At 45.2% G+C, this 16,486-nt stretch overlaps 1 protein-coding gene across 2 annotated transcripts in view; it reads left to right on the top strand.

Annotated features, from left to right (window-relative positions):
• SLC7A6 (solute carrier family 7 member 6) overlaps positions 1 to 16,486 on the top strand; it is a 101,784-nt gene that overhangs the window by 24,530 nt on the left and 60,768 nt on the right. The gene's annotated exons all lie outside the window — the stretch shown is intronic.

Raw genomic sequence — 16,486 nt, 5'->3', positions numbered from 1 at the left:
AAAGATATCGAATCCTCCAAAGGAAGAGTGACATTGCGCACGATTTTCATGAGTGAGGCATCCACCAATGGGTTAGTCTGAATTAAAGAATCATCCCCGTCTGAAAGTGGGTACATTTTTTGCAACTTATTTCTGATAGATGGCTTTTTAACCGTTTTTTCCCACTCCTCAAGGATTAATTCTTTAATTTCATCCATTAACGGAAAAACAACACGTTCCTTATTCAGATGCTTATAGTATCTTTTCCTCTTTTCCTTTGGAGAAGAAACTACATCCTCCCACTGTATTGCCTGTTTAACACGAGACACAAAAGTGGGAATTAATGAAAAATCAAACGGAACTCCTTCCATATCAGAGTCTGAATCAGAAGATGAACTATCATGAGAAGAGAATCGAGAAGCAGCCGACTGAGGAGACTTCTGTCTGACAGATAGTTCTGAGACCGTATCTTTAACCACTTGCTTAATTAGAGAAGATACCTCTCTATCTTCCCTGGCAATGTCCAAGTGACACAGTTCACATACTTTCTTTTTGGGTAATGAACTTCTACCACAAATCCAGCACTTATTCTCAGGTGGAAACGAAGGTTCCAGAGATGCTGATGTCTGAGGCAACTCAACCCTAGTCTGCACATCCACAATTTCACACGAAGAATCCTTTCTTTTATTATAAATTGCCTCTGCAGCATGAGACCTGGAATGATCATCCACAGAATGATCCTTTAACACATTTCTGACTGGTGATTTTATAGCTGCTTCAGTCTTGCTAGAGTTCTCCTTAGGAATATCCTTTTCAAATCTTCTATCTCTTGAACTATCACTTCTGGAATCCTCCTTGTGATGCCTGTCAAATTAATGACAGCACATCAGTAACATAAAGGAACACCATAATCTTCAGCTCATTTAATCATACTTACCACCCTTACCTATTTTTAGATTTGGACTTCGTATGCGAAGTCGGATACTCTCCTTTATTCCTCCCCATCTGTGCAGCTGAAACAGAATGGACTAAAATTGGTACCATAAAGAACATACCGCTACTATCCCTAGCTACACTAACAAAACAAGAGACCAATGCATATGAGACAAGAACCTGGTTCAAATACCCCTATTAATATTAAACATCCCCAGTACTGACAATCAATCTAACAGGCAAGTTCCTGGAGAAACATAGCAAGCACAGTAGCCAACGGAGTGGCCTCAAAAAGAAAACATAACCACCAATGTCCTACCCGGTCGCCGTCCCTTCAGACTTGTCCTCAGTTCGATCTGCCACGCTGGGCGTCTCTCTGATGCTGCTGGACGCCATACTGCCTGCTCAGCCAGCTTATATCCTGCATCCACAGGAAGTTCCGGTTTTGCCCTCAAGCAAGATGGCCGCCGGAGCCTCTATGCCCTACTTCCGGCCAGCAGAAACATCAGGAAGTCTCGCGCGTGTTCGCGCGAGAGTACAGAGAGCAAGGATAGAGCCTGGGCGCTCAGAAGACCAGCTGCAGGGGAGAAAAAAACCCGCAGTACTATTTAAGTACAATGCGGTGCGCGGAACTTCCGCAATCGTCCCGGAGAGTAACAGAGGGGACTCCAGACCTCATAGGAGCCTTTAGCAACCTAAGGACTGGACCTCAGCAGGGGAGCCAACCTGCTGGAGACCGCAGAGCGGAGGTAAGGTATTAAAATTTAGGAGTCTGCTGGAGGCGAGGACTTCAAAAGGAATGTCGGTATGGGGCTGGAAGGGGCCTTTTATAAATTTGGGAGGTCCTAATAGGGCAAAGGAGGCGGGGCTTTGCCCACAGTATACTGACATGGCAAGCACCAGGGAAAGACCAATGGGAATTCTCCCTAGCACCAGGATGGTTTCTCATTGGCCCATGATATGCTGTGAATGCTCTGTTGTGCATCTGGTGTAGTGTGAACCTAGCCTAAGCTATCGTTCTCAGTGGTGCGTTGCAGGATAACAGATGCTCTGTAACACCGCTTACCACACTGCAATGCACCACCTATGTGATGTTCACAGTGCGTTAGGAGTGTTACGGTATAATGGAGTGAAGCGTGAAAACATGCTGCATCCAATGTGTTACCGCAAAATGCACATGTTGACAGTAGAGCAGACTTTTTATAGACTGTATGCTGCACTGTATGCAACGCAATGCATGAATAACATCGAATAGCAAACACTTATCCCATCAAGTTCATTTTGAGGGTTAAGAAGCACACTTAATGATTCAAAGATTTCAGTTACTCTCACACCAATCAGAGTTGGTAACATTTAAAGACATCATTTTAGGACTGGAACCCACTACAAAGCGATATCGCTAATCGCAATCGCTAGCATTTTTAATTCGCTTTTTGTAAGCGATTTCATGAGCGTTTTCTGTCGATTTTGGTAGGGATTTTAAAAAGTGTAAGCATTTTGCCAACGATTGTTTAGCGATTAGCGTTTTTAATTCTGATTGGTCCTTTCAATTAATTTTATTTTTTTTAAACTGTGCAGTAATTTAAAAATGCTTGCAAAATTGCTCTGTGTAGGTTTTGATGAGTGATTACGCCAGCTTTTATGTATTTTACATTGCAGAAACGCTAAATGCTAATAATGCTGCATGTCCTGCATTCGCGATTTTGGTATTCACAATCGCTCCAGTGGAATTTGGCTCATCCATTAACATTAGCTGAGCATTTAGGGAAGTTGCTAGCATTTTGAAAACCTCCCTAAACGCTCACAAAATCGCTCTGGTGGGTTCCAGCCCTTAATGTTACATACATGACTGAGGTCTGTGTAGCACTTTAACCACTTCCAGACGACCCGCTGCATTAAAACGTCCTCTTGGAGCTTCTTAACAGCTCCAGGACGTTTTAATGCGTCACTCGCTCCACTTGTAAGAAAAAAATTAAACCAGTTAAAAATACATAAATGGTTGTCTTAGCGCTTTTTTAATATGTATTTTATGAGGGTATATTCCTGTTATTTTACTACATAAGGGCTTGTAATTATGGACTGGACACACACACACACACAAAAAAACAAACGAAAAATTACACCTATATTTCCAAATAATATACTGTCGCCATACCTTGTGATAGGGACGTAATTTAAATGATGTAATAACTAGGACAAATAGACAAATACAATATGTGAGTTTTAATTATGGTAGCACGTTTTATTTTAAAACTATAATGGCTGAAACCTGAAAAATTATTTTTTTTTCAATTTTTTTTTTATTCCTGTTAAAATGCATTTAGAAGACTGTTAGCAAAATATATTGCCCAAAGAAAGCCTAATTGTTGGCAAACAAAAATAAGGTTTAAATCATTTCAGTGTGACAAGTAGTGCTAACATTATTGGCGAATAAAAGGGAGAGGAGCGCTGACAGGTGAAAATTGCTCTGGTCCGTTAGGGTAAAAACCCCTTGGGGGTGATGTGGTTAATGTAGATCGTTAGTTTGCATTCTCATGTAATGTTAGTCTAAAAATTATTCATTATTTCTGTTCAGTTCAACGTTTACCTTATGTTGTACTGTTTTCTGTTAATAATTGCTTTTTTTGCCTGTATTGTGTTTTATAAGAAAAAAAAAGTTTTGTTAACTGTTGTAATGATATGTTTAATTGCACAAAATGTAAATGAAAACATATCTGCAAAAAGTATTGAATTATTATATGGGGAGTCGGGATCAGAGGGATTTGCTCCTCAGATGGGTGTTTAGGAAAGTCTGGCTCTGAAGATACTTCTTTTGATTCCTGGGGTACAGCTGGCAGTTTAGAAAAGAACAATGGTTACCTGTAAACAGCAGTATTTCTCAACCAACCTCTCCTTCATCCACTGAACAGAGCAAACACACCTTACCTGGTGTCCGATTACAAAGTATGAAGTATGTTTTCTTTGAAACACTCTAGAAGCAGGGTTTCCCCTGAAATAAATATTTTCTTTTTGAGTTCTAAACCAGAGTTTTGGACTGACACTTAAATGTATTATTCTATAAGCAAGCATATCCTCTGATTAGCATTCTGAATTTGTCATTAGTCACCATTGTCACATAGTCACATGCAGTGCGTTTACAATGGCAGTGAAGCATACTTTAACCACTTAGCAACCTCTGCCACGCTTATCTACGCCCCTTTAAAATTCACCTGAGTCACAGGGGCGTAGATAAGCAACTCCTGTTTATTTTCCTGCTGTGCGCGATCGCGTCCGCGTTCGCATGCACGTGGATGCGCGTACTCGTCGGGCACCCGCTGGTCCGTGATTGGCTGATGTGAACATGTGTTCACAAAGCCAATCAAAGTGCTTGCAAGTCCAAAGCCAATGACAGTGCTCATTCATTCAGAATGTGTGTAAACATTGCATCAGTCACTATGCTGTTACAGTTACTGAGATCACTCGTGAGAGGATCTCTGATAACTAATGCTGAATACACACGGTTCGTTCCCGCATCGAATGCGCCGCTCGATTCCCGACAAATCGATTATTCCCGAACATTTCCGAGCGCATTTCGATGATTTTTAGGTCGATTGCCATGTAAAGTATGGCAAATCGACCTAACGATCCATCGAAACGCGAATCGGACATGTCGGAAATAAACGAATCGACGGGAATCGAGCGGCGCATCGACGGGAATCGAGCGCGTGAACGAACCGTGTATATCCAGCATTACACAGCATTAGTGAGGTTTTTTTAAAAATAAATTATACCCCCATTAAGCCCATTAACCCTTGCCTTCCTGAAATGTTAAAATTGTTGTGGTTTTTAGGTGAAAAATCCTGTGGTTGAGAAGTGGTTAATGGTATTGTATGCTTCACAGTATAGCCGCACAGCACTTTTTAACGCGCGGTCCGTTAGGTTGTGCTGCAATAAGCACAGTGTGAAAGTAACCTAAAGCAGTGGTTCCACCAATTAATGAATTAAAATTGAACTGGGCACTCATTCGAAAGCCAATGATTTTTTTATTGCTCTACTATGATAAAATAAGCAAATTAAGAACATGCATATCTTGCAGGAAGAGGGCTCACCTGTTAACTAGGTTAACCACTCAAAGCAATCTAGTAACAGGACAAGCCTCTAGCCTGCAGGGTAGCGACACATTTATATAGATTCGGCCCTGAGCGGTCACCTGAGGGATCTAGTCCCAATCCCTGCTGGGTAACTGTCCTTGTACATGTGTGTGAGACTTAAAGCGGAACTGAAAACTGTATGAAAAATAAGAGTTTCACTTACCTCGGGCTTCTGCCAGCCCCCTGCAGTTGACCTGTGCCCTTGCACTCCTAGACCGATCCTCCGTTCCCCTGACACGGCTCTCTTTTTTTTCCCGTAATAGAGGTCGACTTGTAATTGCGCCCTGGACGTGTGTATCCTAGTACGCATTTCTGTAGCCAGGAGCGCCCTGCGCAGGCGCAGTACGAGAAAATCTCTACTGTGCCTGCACAGTACGCGTCCGGCTACGGGAGCGTGTACGAGGAGGCGCGCGGCCAGGGCCGCATGCAAAGTGAAAGTGCACCATGGCGTGGGACCACAGCATCGCTGCGTGGGAACAGAGTGGCTGCAGGGGGCTGGCAGAAGCCCCAGGTAAGTGAAACTTATATTTTTTTTAAACAGTTTACAGTTCTGCTTTAAAGAGCACCTTAAGTGTGCTTAACAATAAATGAGAAGTGTTTAAGGGTAGAAACACACTAGGCAGAATCGCATAGGTGTTTTCCGCTATTCTGCCTAGTGTGTTCCTAGCGTTACGCTCGTACGTTAGCTAGTTAAGTGGCTGGAAATCCGCCCTTCTATTGGTAAAACCACCATGGAGTAGCCACCTACAGCTTTGTTGCAAGCGGCCCGTCCCCAGCTGAGTGGCCTAAAAGGCCAGTATATGATTGTCAGTGTGCTACAGGAAACTTGCTATGCATTGCCATTAACCCACAAGCGTGAAATCACCATTCCTGGATTTCCACGATAAGAAGATACCGTAGTTAAAGAGAACCCGAGGTGGGTTTGAAGAATATTATCTGCATACAGAGGCTGGATCTGCCTATACAGCCCAGCCTCTGTTGCTATCCCAAACCCCCCTAAGGTCCCCCTGCACTCTGCAATCCCTCATAAATCACAGCCACGCTGCTGACAAACAGCTTGTCAGAGCTGGCTGTGTTTATCTCTATAGTGTCAGTCTGCTGCTCTCCCCGCCTCCTGCAGAACTCCAGTCCCCGCCTGCATCCCTTCCCTCCCTGCTGATTGGAGGGAAGGGTCGGGGGCAGGGACCGGAGCTATGCAGGAGGCGGGGGAGCAGCTGAGACTGACACTACAGATGTAAACACAGCCTCACAGCATGGCTGTGATTTATGAGGGATTGCAGAGTGCAGGGGGACCTTAGTGGGGTTTGGGATAGCAGCAGAGGCTGGGCTGTATAGGCAGATTCAGCCTCTTTATGCAGATAACATTCTTTAAACACACCTCGGGTTCTCTTTAATAGCTTATGTTACACTTATAAGATTAGATCAGCCATGTATAGCCTTTTCTCCACATTATAAACCTTGCTGAACAAGTGTTCACACTTGCCGAATGGATTTACAAGCATAGGATAAGTTCACACTATGGGTGTTATGTAACACCTGTGCTATGATGTTATAGCATAGACATAACTTTTCATAGCACCCAGAATTGCTATGGCAAAGTGCTCATTAACCACTTCACCCCAAGGGTTTTCACCCTAACGGACCAGAGCAATTTTCACCTGTCAACGCGCTTCCCTTTCATTTGCCAATAGCTTTTACAATACTTCTCACAACAAAATGATTTATACCTTGTTTTTTTCACCACAAATTAGGCTTTTTGTGGGTGATACTTGTTTTCAGTAATCACTTTACTTTCTATGCATTTTAAAGGGGAAAAAAAATACACAATTTCCCCCTATAGTTTTAAAATAAACAATGCTACCATACATAAAACCTACACATTTATCTGCCTATTTATCCTGGTTATCACAATATTTGAATTATGTCCCTAGTACAAAGCAGGGTGACAATATATTATTTGGAAGTACAGGTGTATTTTTTTCTATGTTGTGATTTTCATTTTTTCATTGCACACTACCAATGATTACAAGACCTTATATGCAAAAATAAGAGTAATACACCCTCATGGCATATATATTTAAAAACCGGAGTGTGAGGAAACGCGGAAAAGCCGCCGTGTGTACTAACGGCAGGACGGCTGATTCCGCGTCCAGCACAGCGGCTGGCATGCGGAGACGTGCGCCTGGCACCACGAGAGAACGCGGAAAAGCCGCCGCAGGTACTGACAGCAAGGCGGCTGTTTCCGCGTCCAACGCGGCGGTTTGTACGTGGCATTTGGTGTGGCTGGGCCTGTTAGTTCACATAGGCGGATGGAGAGCTACGCGCGCGCGGCCCAGGTGTCAGGATCTTTATACCAGCAGGGGAAGTGTCAGCTGATCAGGAGGATCAGCTGATTCCTGCTGGACTCATGATTGGCTGAGTGGCTTGGGCGGGGCGGCAGACTCCAGCAGCTATATATTTAGGTTGTTTGTCAGTTGCTGGTTGTCTGCCATTGCAAATGCTTTATGTGTTAGCACACAGACCTCAGTCAGATCCCACAGTGTGTTAGAACCGGGAGGACCTGGGAATTCACACTGAGCTAGATTACTCTCATATGTTATGCTATAGACTAGTTCCAGGGTGTTGTGACTACGGACCTCACACCCAAGCCTAGGATACTGTGTCAATGCTATGTTATGCTATAGACTAGTTCCAGGGTGTTGTGACTACGGACCTCAGACCCAAGCCTAGGATACTGTGTCAATGCTATGTTATGCTATAGACTAGTTCCAGGGTGTTGTGACTACGGACCTCACACCCAAGCCTAGGATACTGTGTCAATGCTATGTTATGCTATAGACTAGTTCCAGGGTGTTGTGATTACGGACCTCACACCCAAGACTAGCACTGAGTACTTGTATTACCTTAGCCCGCCTCCAGGGTGTAGAGAGCTAGGATCTCACATCCAGTTAGGGCAAGTCTGTTCATCTTAGCAGCAGGGCATCCTGCAACCTAGCCTAGGCCCCTCTCCTAGTGAGCCTTTAGCCTATAGGGATTCACCCACAGTCTGGGGTGAATTCCTTTCTTCTTCTAATCTCCAGCTCCTCTGGTGGTTCTCACTCAAAGTGCTACTGTTACACCAAACACTCATATCTCAGGTGTCCAGAGGTTAGACATACCTGGATTATTGGTGATTCTGCAGGTCATCCATAATCTGGTGTATATCTGCATTGCTGGTGATTCTGCAGATCACCAATAATCAGATTCTCTCTGCGTGTTGACACCAATCGTTACACGGAGTCCCTAAAGTAACTATGTATTCTCTTTTCAATTCTGCCACTTTGTTTTTTTACAAGTGTTTTATTTTGGTACAAAGTATATGAAAATAACAATTTTATTGCTTCTCATTCAATTTGCCAATAAAAAATTCAGATGTCATAGGCCTCAGATCTTAAACACCCCAAATTCTATTATCTCGCTTGTCACGATAGGGTATATAATACCCTATATACATAATCAGATAGCTTTTTGGCTACGCAAAACACTACCATTAACAGCAACGATTGATTTTTCTAGGCAATTTTTTTGCTCCAAAAATAATACAGTCGTTACATTGGGAAGAGCTTTTGAAACCTCTAGCACCCAAACGCTAGAGGTTTCAAAAGCTCTTCCCAATGTAATGCTATGGTTTTTTTTTTTTTTTTTTACAAAACCTCATTGCTCCAGTGTGCACAGACACATAGGATAACATTAGCAGCAGATTTAAAAACTCAAAACGCTCAGAAAAACTCCTCTGGTGTGCATCAGGCCTTAAACGCTAGCAAAATAGCTCCGTGCAAGTTCTGATGAGCGATTACGCCAGTGATTATATAGGTAGAAAAAACAACGTTTTGTAAAAAATAATACCTTTTAATGGCTAACTGATAGAGTTAAATGATGCCAAAGATTATATACATTACATTGAAGCGCTAACGCTAACAAAATGCTGCATGTCCTGCGCTTGCGATCTTGGGAATCGCAAACGCTCCAGTGGAAGTTGGCACATTCGTTAACATTAGCTGAGCGTTTTTGGAAGTCGCTAGCGTTTTCAAGCGCTCCTTAAATGCTCTGAAAAGCGCTCTTGTGGGTTCCAGCCCTAACTGCTTATCAAAGCCCACCTGATGTAAGAGGGATATGGAGGCTGATATATTTATTTCCATTTGTACAATGCATATTTCCTTACAGTCCTGCTAATACTCTTCTTCTAATAGGCCCAGTGCACACCAAAACCACTAGCAGATCCTCAAAACGCTAGAGGTTTTTGAAGCAGATTTTCAGAGCGATTCTAGGTATGTTTAGAGAGGTTTTCTAAACATGCCTAGCGTTTTCTGGAGCGTTTTTGTGTAGCAGATTTAATATATTGCACACCAGAGGAGTTTTTCTGAGCGTTTTGAGTTTTTAAATCTGCAGCTAATGTTATCCTATGTGTCTGTGTACACTGGAGCAATGAGGATTTGTAAAAAAAAACCATAGCATTACATTGGGAAGAGCTTTTAGAGGTTTCAAAAGCTCTTCCCAATGTAATGCTATGGGGTTTTTAACAAAACCTCATTGCTCCAGTGTGCACAGACACATAGGATAACATTAGCAGCAGATTTAAAAACTCAAAACGCTCAGAAAAACTCCTCTGGTGTGCACCAGGCCTTACAGTAAAGCTGTTATTTGTTACAGCTACTGTAACAAAAAACACCTGGAAAACCGCTCTGATCTAGCGCTTTTCAGAGTGGTTTGCGCTTTTCCTATACTTTACATTGAGGCAGAAACATTTCTGCAAACCGCAAAAGTGCTGCAGGACCCACATTTGCGGTTTGCTAAAAACCTTAAACCACTGGTGTACACCAGCCCTTTGAGATACATTAGCCAAGCATTTTCACAGTCGGAAGCGGTTTGCTGATCGCTTCAAAAACCGATCGGTGTGCACCAGGCCATACTTTTTGCCATAGGCCCTGAACAAGCTTGCAGATCAGATGTTTCTGACTGAAGTCTGACCGAATTAACTGCATGCTTGTTTCGGGTGTGTGATTTAGGCTGGAGACACAACGCAGAGTGCTTTTCAGATCGTTTTCGTTTTTTTTTTATAAAACCCTCCCATTGGTTTGCATAAACATCACAGTGAAATCGCAGCAAAATTGATGCGATCACGATTTTTAAAAAAATCGTGATCACAGCTATTTTGATGCAATTTTAATGTAAATCAATGGGAGCGTGTTTTAAAATGAGTATTGAATACATGAGTGTTGCCAAGCTACAAGGTCTGCCTGTAATTATTGCAGTGGAATTAAATTACTTAATAGTTCACAGTGGGTATAATTAGTAACTGCTGTGTGATTTCGTTTATTTATTTTTATGCTTAATGAATCCCAGGTGAGCAAATGCCCAGAGGAGAATGTCATCCTGCTGAAATCAATTGCAGGTTTCTTATACAGCACAATAATATTTATTATTAGTATTATTATTATTGTGAAGTTTATCTGAAAACAGAGATTTTGTTCAAAGATGCTGTTCAAAAATTGTATAAAAGCAGCACCCCAGATAGTTTAAAGGGAAACTGAAGTGCGCAAAATACGGAGGCTGTCATTTTTATTCCCTTATAAACAATGCCAGTAGCCTGGCTGTCATGCTAAACTTTTGACTTAAAGAGGAACAATCGTGAAAATCTTTAAATTTAATACAAATACAAATAAGAAGTACATTTCTTCCAGAGTAAAATGAGCCATAAATTATTTTTCTCCTATGTTGCTGTCACTTACAGTAGGTAGTAGAAATCTGACATTACTGACTCATTTTGGGCTAGTCCATCTCTCCATAGGGAATTCTTAGCATGGCCTTTATTCTTTACAGTCCCTGTAAAATCTTTATACAAAGATGCTGGCCAGCCTCCCTGCTCACTGCACACTATTTTGGCAGTTGGACGGAGCAACTGCCATTCACTAAGTGCTTTTAAAAATAAAGAAAACCCTGAGAACCCCCCATAGAGAAGATGGGCTAGTCCAAAATCTGTCGGTAATGTCAAATTTCTACTACCTACTGTAAGTGACAGCAACATAGGAGAATAGTAATTTATGGCTCATTTTACTCAGGAAGAACAAACAAAAGTTTGCTTTCTTAAAACAGAAAGAATTTGCGATAATTCAGGTTGGAGTGAGCTTGAGATGACACGTTATGTGGACGACGTGCTGGTTGTGTGGCAGGGAGGCCTTCAGGAATTTGGGGAGTTCATAGAGCACCTCAATGTGAACAGGATTAATATGCGCTTTACGTCGGAAATACACGATGGGGGGGCATGCTTTCTGGATTTGACAATCAAACCAGATGGGACTAAATTGATCTGTGAGGGCTACAGGAAATCCACGGCCGTCAATGCATTACTGCATAGAAGCAGTTACCATCCTGAACATGTGAAGGCATCCCTGCCATACGGCCAGTACTTACGTCTCAGGCGTAACAACACCGATCTGGGTTCATTTGAAAAGCAAGCAGGGGAACTCACCACACGCCTACGGGCCAGGGACTATGATGTTGCTGCCCTTGAAATGGCAAGGGGTAAAGCCAGAGATAGGGACAGGTCCACCCTCCTAACTAGGCAGCCCAAACCCGATAAAGGCGGCTCCTTCACCTGCACATTTGACTATACCCCCATGAGCAAAAGGTTATCCCAGGTAATAAAGAAAAATTGGTCACTTATAACTAGGGATCCTGTACTGCATAAGACCTTTCCCGACCCCCCTCGGGTGGTGTATAGAAGAGCCCCAACCTTGGGTGACATCTTGACACGGAGCGAGTATCGCTCGGCTACGCCATCGAATTGGCTAAGTAGTAGACGCCCCAAGGGAAACCACAAATGTGGTAGATGTAAATACTGCCCACGGATGATGGAGGGTACTAACCTAAGAATGGGGGGAGTACAGTGGGAAGTAAGAGCCTTTATAACATGCCAGACCAGGTTTGTTTCCTACGTCATCTTCTGTCCCTGTCAATTTTTTTATGTGGGCAAAACCACCAGGCCCCTCAAGGAGAGGGTGGGGGAGCACTTCAAATCCATAAAATCAAGGAAGGGGTGCCCACGCCTAATTGATCACGTCAGAGAGGCCCATGGAGGTAGGGCGAATTGTTTGAGATTCGCAGGCCTTTTGCATGTCACTAATCCCAGGAGGGGAGGCAATAGAGACCAAGAGCTCACCAGACGAGAATCCCGGGTGGTTCTACGTATGGGGGCGATGGGGCCTTTGGGCCTCAATGACAGACTGGAGTTGTCCTGTTTTTTGGACCCCTAGGGCACAGGGCGGTCCCATACTGGGGACTGTGTGTGCCCTGGTGGGGAACTTGTGCCTTCGTTCCCCCCCCCTTCCCCTCCTCCTACCGGGTTTTCTCCCTTTCCCCTTTTTTTCTGCTTTTCCCCACCTGCCTCTCTACCACCTGACCCTGCCTATTCAATCTTTGACCTAGACAGGGGTGCCCCTTTAAGTCCTGCCCTATCCCCTTCCTGCCTGTCCCTCCTCCCTTTTCATCTCTTCGTTCTCCCACACAAGCTGCTCTCTCTCTCAGATCTCCACTCCTCTTACGTTACAACTGCTCCCGTCTTGGGTTTGTGCTCGAGGGTGGCGCCCCGCGATGCACGGGCACCCGTCCAGGGGACTTGGACTGAATGGGGGTAATTTGGGTGGCAGGTGCAGTATATGGACGAGAAAGGTGGACAGAATTTGTCACCAACATTTTGGTGGCAATGCCACCTTTTCCTGCACAGAGGGAGGGAGAGACATCACAGAGGGGAAATGGAATTGCCCCGGTGATTGTCCCCCCAGATGCATGAACTCCTCCTTACATGCACTGTCGTACCCGATGCACCTCTGTCCCACCCCTGGGGGGTCCTATGTGGGTCGCTGAGTGCCACTGATTCCTGAGGACCCTGTGGTCTTCTCATTCTCCCTGTTGCGTATTAATGCTCCCAGCTTGCTCCTTTCAGCGAGCATTGGGGGAGCATACCTCCTGCCATCCTGGTCCCAACCCTGATATCCTGGGAGGAGGAAGTGCATGGGTGGGAATTAGGATAGCCCCTGATAGGGTTGTGGGACAGTTTGGGTTGAATGCAGCCCTTTAATTCCAGGGGTTTCCCTCATGTATTTTGTGTCCTCCTCCACATGCCTTCCTCCACCAACATGTTGATTTTAGATTGGGAAATGAGGTGGTTTTTTCTTTTTAAACAAACAATATTGAATAAAGGCGAAGAAAAGGAAATTTCTTTATGTTAGCGAACAAAAAGGAACTCATGGGGTATAGATATGACCATAAGAATGTATACAGAATGGAACGGAATGCACTTTTTCACTATGAAAACTTTTTCAATGGCACTTGGTTTAGAGTTTCCTTTTAAGTTAATACGTGTCAACATGTTCTCCAGCACGTCACAGCCTGTTAGTCACTGGTTTTGCAGCACACAATGTTGTTAACGTAGCACACTGATGTTTCATTCGCCGTAATAAGGCGATCCTCCCCCTCCATCACATTCATTGGCCCAATAGGGAACAGCCCCTTCTGTCATTCACACCACATGACGTGGCCAGTCCCCTTCTCCTCAGCCCAACCACTATCACATCTCAGTTCCAAGGGCTAATGACGAGCGTGATGGGCTGGGCTTCCTGTCTACATTACGGAAGTCCGTACACGCCGCCATTGCCCAAGGACACACGCACGCGAGCAAGCGCCACACCGGCGCGAAACGGCTGTAGTGCCGTCCTCTCACCCCCTGGTCACACCTCCGCACCCGTCCGGGACACAGGTCAGATCCTTCCGCTTTTTTATGCTGTGAACCTGTATACCATGATGCATATACCTGCTGGTAACAACCTGAAATAAACAATGTGATTGAAGGACGCAGTGCACGGACTGTCTTATATGTACTACAAATCTTCAATTGCCCATGCTAGCCTTGATGCACGCCTCCACACATGCCACTGAGCAGGGAATCATAACGGACGGAGTTACTATTTAAAGGTGCAGGGACCTAATTCCACCCCCATCACTGAGTGCCAGGCACACCTACTCCTTTTGTGAGCTTGAGATGTCTCCCAGGGCATCACTGCTGAATATATGCAAATTAACCATTGCACCCTTAGAAGCTAAACACACCTCCAGAACCGCTGGAATGCAATGATGTGTCAGCTTGTTAATTTGTACAGAGCCATAATATTCAAACATGCATACAGACTGTTTCGGATTGTTTGATCCTCATCAGTGCATGGCATGGATTAATTTGGCTCTATGCAGTAGGGCTTGTAACACCGAGAGGGACAGACTTTTACTAAGGAAGAAATGTACCGTATTTTTCGGAATATAAGACGCTCTGGAATATAAGACGCACCTATTAGAGGGCAAAAATCTGGGGGAAAAAATGTATACAGTATATACTAAACCTGGTGCGTCCATATTCCAGGAGCGTATTGTACAGTACATGTTCTCCCCATTGTCCTCTTGTGTCCACTATGTGTCCCTTTCTGTCCCCCTGTGTGTGGCATCCCTTCCTGCCACCTTGTGTGATCCTCTTGCCCCATGTGTCCCCTCATGTCCTGTGTGTCTCCTCCAGCCCCCCTCTGTGGTCCTCCAGGCCCCTTGTGTCCACTCCTGTCCCCCTGTGTGTGTCTGTGTCCCCTCCTGCCCCCCTTGTGTGTGTTTCTGTTTCCCCTTCACCCCCCCTGTGTGGTCCTCCAGTCCCTGTGTCCCCTTCACCCCCCCTGTGTGGTCCTCCAGTTCCTGTGTCCCCCTCCTGTCCTCCTGTGTGTGCCCCCTCCTGTGCATGTCCATGTGTGTGCCCCCCCAGTCCCCATCCTGTCCTCTACCCCCCCCTCCCCCATGTCGAGCTCTCCCCCGGTAACAATAACTGCAGAGCAACTCACCTTTCTATGGATTCCAGCGCTGTGTAGTCTGCTGTGTGGTCCTCCGGCTCCAGCATGTCAGCTACACCTGTAAATGAAAAGTTAGCACAGAGACACTCACCTACTCAGCGGCGGCGGTATGATCTGCAGACATCTCGTCCCGGGAGGCTTCCCCTAGTGACGGCTCCTGCTAATGACTCACAAGCTGCGCGGCTCCCCCTAGTGATGGCTCCTGTTAATGATTCAATGAGTCATTCCCCATGACTCAATGAGTCATTAGCAGGAGCCGTTACTAGGGGAAGCCTCCCAGGAGAGATGCAAAGAAGAAAAAAGGTTCTGAAGGGCACACCATCAAAGTAGTTGTCGGGTGCTTGACACTGGGACATAGGCAATGTCTCAAGTAGAATTATGGAGAAATGTGTCAGCACACCGTTTTTCCTTCAAATCAAGCTCTTTTATTGAGCCATGCGATACAAAAGGTATAAAACCGACAATTGTTTCGGGGGCCTCACAGGGTCCCCCTTCTTCAAGGCGTAGTTACAAGGAGAGATGTCTGCAGATCGTGCTGCCACCGCCTCGGCTGCCGCCGTGTAGGTGAGCGTCTCTGCGCAAACTTTTTATTTACAGGTGTAGCTGGCATGCTGGAGGCGGAGGACCACACAGCAGACCACACAGCACTGGAATCCATAGAAAGGTGAGTTGCTCTGCAGTTATCGTTATCGGGGAGCGGACCGGCAGACCACACAGGGGGACAAGGCAGGGAGTCCCCGACAATGCGGCGGATCGGCGGTTGGCATCGGCAGGCGGTTCTGAAGTCGGGGATTCCCTGCCTTTGGAATATAAGACGCAGGCACTTTTTCTTCCTATTTTTGGGGGAGAAAAAGTGCGTCTTATATTCCGAAAAATACGGTACTTCTTCTTTGTATGTGTTTTAGATTTAAAAAAAAAAGGTAGTTTTACTTACCTGGGACTTTTACCGACCCCCTACAGCCACCCTGTGCCCGTGCCAGCTCCAGTTAAAGTGTAATGAAACCCACAATTTCTTCTTTGCTCTAGAAGATTATTTACAGCATATAATATACTAACACATTTTTATTTTATTTTATTAAAACAGCATTCAAAGGGTTAAATTGCAGGACTGACTTTTTCTCCTGCAGGGGCTGATGCATCCGAACTGGTGATAACCTTATCTTGTGTTTACATTCTTCACTTGATACAATTACCCTTTTGGGGACCGGCTGCCTAACACCCCTTAAGGACCAGGCGTTTATGCATGGGGGGCGTGTTTGGGGGGTCAGGCAGCCGGGATCCCCAGGGCTGCGTGCCGGGCATGGTGTCCCCCTTAAGCCAGATGTCCCCCCTTTCGCCAGCAGCCTTCACTCACCCTTCCAGGCTCCAGCGATGAGCCCCAGTAGCCCCCTCTGCGCCGGCCGGCATCTCTACTCCTACTGCTGCTCAGTACCGGGTCGCGGCTTGATGTCGTCATCAAGCCGGGACCCGGCACTGATATCAGAGGGAGCAAGGGAGCAGAGATGCCAGCCAGAGCAGAGGGGGGCG

This window comes from Hyperolius riggenbachi, chromosome 11, assembly GCF_040937935.1.
Source record: "Hyperolius riggenbachi isolate aHypRig1 chromosome 11, aHypRig1.pri, whole genome shotgun sequence".
Taxonomy (NCBI): Eukaryota; Metazoa; Chordata; class Amphibia; order Anura; family Hyperoliidae; genus Hyperolius; species Hyperolius riggenbachi.
This window is presented reverse-complemented; position numbering and strand designations above follow the sequence as displayed.